Source organism: Hyperolius riggenbachi, chromosome 5, assembly GCF_040937935.1.
Source record: "Hyperolius riggenbachi isolate aHypRig1 chromosome 5, aHypRig1.pri, whole genome shotgun sequence".
NCBI lineage: Eukaryota > Metazoa > Chordata > Amphibia > Anura > Hyperoliidae > Hyperolius > Hyperolius riggenbachi.
Genome location: NC_090650.1, coordinates 57,274,858 through 57,280,206, shown reverse-complemented (window position 1 = coordinate 57,280,206; position 5,349 = coordinate 57,274,858).

The following is a 5,349-nucleotide window of genomic DNA, read 5'->3' as shown; positions in this document are numbered from 1 at the left end:
GAGACTGAAATCCTTGCCCATTCTTCTTTGCAAAACAGCTCCAGCTCAGTCAGATTCGATGGACAACGTTTGTGAACAGCAGTTTTCAGATCTTGCCACAGATTCTAAATTGGATTTAGATCTGGACTATGACTGGGCCATTCTAACACATAGATATGTTTTGTTTTAAACCATTCCATTGTTGCCCTGGCTTTATGTTTAGGGTCATTGTCCTTCTGGAAGGTGAACCTCCGCCCCAGTCTCAAGTCTTTTGCAGTCTCCAAGATGTTTTCTTCCAAGTTTGCCCTGTATTTGGCTCCATCCATCTTCCCATCAACTCTGACCAGCTTCCCTGTCCCTGCTGAAGAAAAGCACCTCCCGAGCATGATGCTGCCACCAACATATTTGACAGTGGGGATGGTGTGTTCAGAGTGATGTGCAGTGTTAGCTTTCTGCCACACATAGCGTTTTGCATTTTTGCCAAAAAGTTCCATTTTGGTCTCATCTGACCAGAGCACCTTCTTCCACATGGTTGTTGTGTCCCCCCACATGGCTTGTCGCAAACTGCAAACGGGACTTCTTATGCTTTCTGTTAACAATGCCTTTCTTCTTGCCACTCTTCCATAAAGGCCAACTTTATACAGTGCATGACTAATAGTTGTCCTATGGACAGTCTCTGAGCTGTAAATCTGAGCTGTAGATCTCTGCAGCTCATCCAGAGTCACCATGGGCCTCTTGACTGCATTTCTGATCAGCGCTCTCCTTGTTCGGCCTGTGAGTTTAGGTGGATGGCCTTGTCTTGGTAGGGTGTACAGTTGTGCCATACTCCTTCCATTTCTAATTGATCGCTTGAACAGTGCTCCGTGGGATGTTCAAGGCTTTGGAAATCTTTTTGTAGCCTAAGCCTGCTTTAAATTTCTCAATAACTTGATCCCTGACCTGTCTTGGACCTGTCTTGTGTGTTCTTTGGACTTCACGGTGTTGTTCCTCCCAATATTCTCTTAGACAACCTCTGAGGCCCTCACAGAGCAGCTGTATTTGTACTGACATTAGATTACACACAGGTGCACTATATTTAGTCATTAGCACTCATCAGGCAATGTCTATAGGCAACTGACTGCACTCAGATCAAAGGGGGCCGAATAATTATGCACACACCACTTTGCAGTTATTTGTAAAAAATGTTTGGAATCATGTATGATTTTCGTTCCACTTCTCACGTGTACACCACTTTGTGTTGGTCTTTCATGTGGAATTCCAATAAAATTGATTCATGTTTGTGGCAGTAATATGACAAAATGTGGAAAACTTCAAGGGGGCCGAATACTTTTGCAACCCACTGTAGATCATTTTGTTGGGATAAGTAGTAATAACGTTATTGGCGATTGTATGGGAGGAGCGCTGTAAGGTCAAAATTGCTCTGGTCCATAAGGAAAAAAACCCTTGGAGGTGAACTAGTTAAGATCTGAATGATTTATAGCAGTGGTTCCCAACCTTTTTGAAGTCGTGACACATCACACCAAATTCTCAAATCTCCATGACACATCACAATTATACAACAGAAAAATACTAATAAAAATCCCAAAATGGATGAAAGAGTGCATTATCCTGAATACACTCAGTGAAACTGTGGGGCAGTCAGCCCACCCACCTGTGATTTCACAGCACCGACAATTTGCACCGCGTGTTATAGCCGTAGTGCATCCCCCCCCCCAAAAAAAAATAAAGCCATCAGCCTCAGTATAGGTAGCTAGGTGATGGTGCTCTCCATGTAGGTAGCCAGGTGTAGGTGCCCTCAGTGTAGGTAGACAGCTATAGGTGCACCCAATATGGGAAGTCAGGTGTATGTGCCCACAGTATAGGTAGCCAAGCATAGGTGCCCCCATTATAGTAAGTCAGTCAGGTGTGGTGCATCAGTATAAGTAGTCAGGCATAGGTACCTACAGTATAGGAAGTCAGGTGTAGGTGCAGCAGTATAGGTAGTCAGCTATAGGTGATCCCAGTATAGGAAGTCAGGTGTAGGTGCTTCAGCATAGTTAGCCAAGCATAAGTGATCCCAGTATAGGAAGTCAGGTGTAGGAGGACCCCGTATAAGTAGCCAGACATAAGTGCCTTAAGTATAGGTAGTCAGATGTAGGCAGTGGCGCTGACTCACCAGCGCCGCTTGTTTCAGCGCTGACATCACTCTTCTCTCCCCGCCTCCGCTCTGACTGTAGTTAGAGCAGGGCTACAAGAAAATGGCAGCCGATGTCCGCATTTGTGGACATTGGCGGCCATTTTCTTGTAGTCCTGCTCTAACTACAGTCAGAGCGGAGGTGGGGAGAAGCAGGGAGAGACAACGGGGCAGCGAACGGCGACACATACCCGATGCTGCCACAACACATGAATATGTCGCGGCACAGAAGTTGGGAATGTGTGATTTATAGGATGAGGGTTATATGGACAATTTAGTTGATACATTTTGGAACCACTTGTAAACACAGGCTCAATCCAAGCTTGTTGCACACTTCTTAAAGCAGTAGGATCAGCCATACGATGCCAGGGAAAAAAAACACATATATAAGTAGATAAATACTTGATCTACTTACATAACACATGTATTATACTGTCCATGTTTTGATTTCAGTGAAAGTTCTATAGTAAATTACAAGAATTCAGTTCCTGGTGGGGGCCATGTCTTTTGCCCACAGTTAAGGCTAACTCGTGATGTCATTTCTGCCCTTTACTTTTTTTTCTTGTCTCCTCCAATCGCTGAGTGGCCTCAGCCTTGCTTGTAAACACAAGTGAGTAGGGGATTAGGTTTCAGATAAGAAGCTGGCAGGGAAATAAAGGGAAGATGAGGAATAGATTATAGATAAAAAGAACCCCCAGCATGCAATTCTTTGGCACGACTACTAAAGATCCAGTGTTCCTTAAGTATGTGATAACTCCAAATCATAACAACAGAAAAAGTTTTGAAAGTTTTGAATGCTGGATTAGCATCTTTATCACTTAATACACTCAGACCAGTTGCTGTTGAAATTAGATTTTTATGGTGACGATACCGCTTTAAAGTTTCCAACAGTCAAATATAAATTAGCTCTCTACACAGAACTGAGCGCCTGAAGGCCCTATGCCACTGCAGGAGATAAAAACTCAGACTAAGGTCACAGGGTAAAACCAGTAACACAACACAATGAAATGAAAAAGAAGTCACATTGCATGCTATGCTATCATTGCATTGCATACAGTGAAGCACAAAGCCAATGAAAAGGATGCTTTATTGCCACTGTTAATGTATGCATTATGCATTAATGCACTGCAAGCACTATGTTGGTATACTGTTGGATCGCATCACACTGAATGCACTCTGAATGTCGCATAGACTTACTATTGCAGTGAGACGCTCTGTAATAAAATCTTCATAGTAATGGTCAGTTTCGGGTAATACACCCCTTCTTAAGGTACATAGAAGGCCAAATAACAATGAGAGTTTATTATTATTATTATTTATTTATAAAGCGCCAACATATTCCGTGGCGCTGTACAATGTAAGAAAACAAAAAAGGGATACATAACGATACAGACAATGATATACATCAAATATGAACACTGATACAAAATACAGCACTGCTGATTACAATTTGATTTAACATGATGACTAAAATGTATAAATGTCTAACAGTGTGCAAGCAATTAAATTAATAACAGTCCATGACACAAAAGGATGAGAGCCCTGCCCTTGCGAGCTTACAATCTAAAGGATTGTTTATCAGCTTTTTAATTAAGCAGTGGTGACTGCTGGCCCTTACTATGAAAATTGGCCTTTAGTAACTATGGGTCTTGGCATACGTTGTCCTGTTTTGCATAGCTGCTCTCCTGCTCCTCAGCAGAACTTAGCTGTTGAGTGGGGGAAACAAGAATAAGGAAAATGGTAGTGACCAGCTTAAAGCGGACCTGAACTCAAAGCTTCCTCTCTGCTTTAAAAGATAAGCAACAGCGTAATAACCTTTAAAGAAAAACGTTTCCTTGTTACAGCTGATACAAATCCTGCAATAAATCTGGAGTGCCTGCTTTCATGGAAGTAGACGTAGCGTTAGCATAGTGTGTTTACAAATTAGCTGCTCTGCCATGGCAGAGGAGGTCCCTGAGCTGACACAGCTGAAAGATCAAATTATGGTGGTGATTAGTCACAGATGAGGGGGAATTAGACAGGCTAAACTCTCTAAATACGTACAGGGTGCATTTCTTTAGGTTTTCCTTCCTTCCTGTGCAAGAGTTCAGGTCCACTTTAAAGACAAACCAGGCACCTCCAGGCCATGGGCCTCAAAGCAGCTAACCTGGCTGCTATTGTTACATCCCTTTGTTTTGTACATGCTCTCCAATATGCACATGCTCCGCTGGACCTCCCTCTAAATCAGAGATCTGTGGAGCCTCATGAAGGTAGTTGGAGCCTTTATTGCATTTTATAAAAACAAATCAACACTTTATAAACTCTACTATATACAAATGTGTGGTTTATTGTATATGGTAACGGAAACTGCCAGTTAAACCTATGTGAGAAAAACCAGCGATCAAAACGTATAAAACAATTTCTCGATTATTCTGTTCATTTGTTCTAGACTAAAAAAAAAATGTGTTTTTGCAAAGCAAGCTACATAAAAACTGTGACAGAAAAATCCAAAAATGTCAAACAGAAAGTAGAGTGCATAAAAATGCCATCTTCTTTGTAGGCCTCTAGAGAGCCTTCTCTGTGACAGTGATATAGGAGGTTTTATGCTACGTACACACATGCGACAACGATCGTTCGTTGAGAACGACGAACAAACTTTTAATTGATGAAAGAACGACCTAAGTAAAGTTAGTTTTAAAAGGTGTGTAACGATCTGATCGTTAGAACGAACGTTACATCACGTAAAGCAACTATTGCGCTTGCGCATAAAAATGAGAAGTTTCAGGGAGAAATAGTGAAATGCGCATGTCAAGCCTAGTACGAACGACCGTTTCCAACGATGTACTACTTTCTGCAAACGATCGTCGTTGGTTAAAATCCGCCGAGACAGAACTTTCTTTTGTAGCGATTTGGCTCGTTCGTCGTTTGCCTTAATAGTCGGTGGTTCGTTTTTTGTAACGATCGTCGTTGGTAAAGATCGGGGAACGATCGTTACAAACGACTATAGTCGCATGTGTGTACGCACCTTAAGTTTTTGGTGCCATTTCCTCTCATCGATATGTCAAGTTACAATTGGGTTGATTCACAAAGGTTACTTATTGTTCACCTTTACTGTAAGGAGTGCTAATGCAGGAGATAAACAAATGAGATATAATTCATGAGATAAATAGATAAGGAGAGCTAAACCATGATTTAAAGTGGACCCAAATTAAAAATAC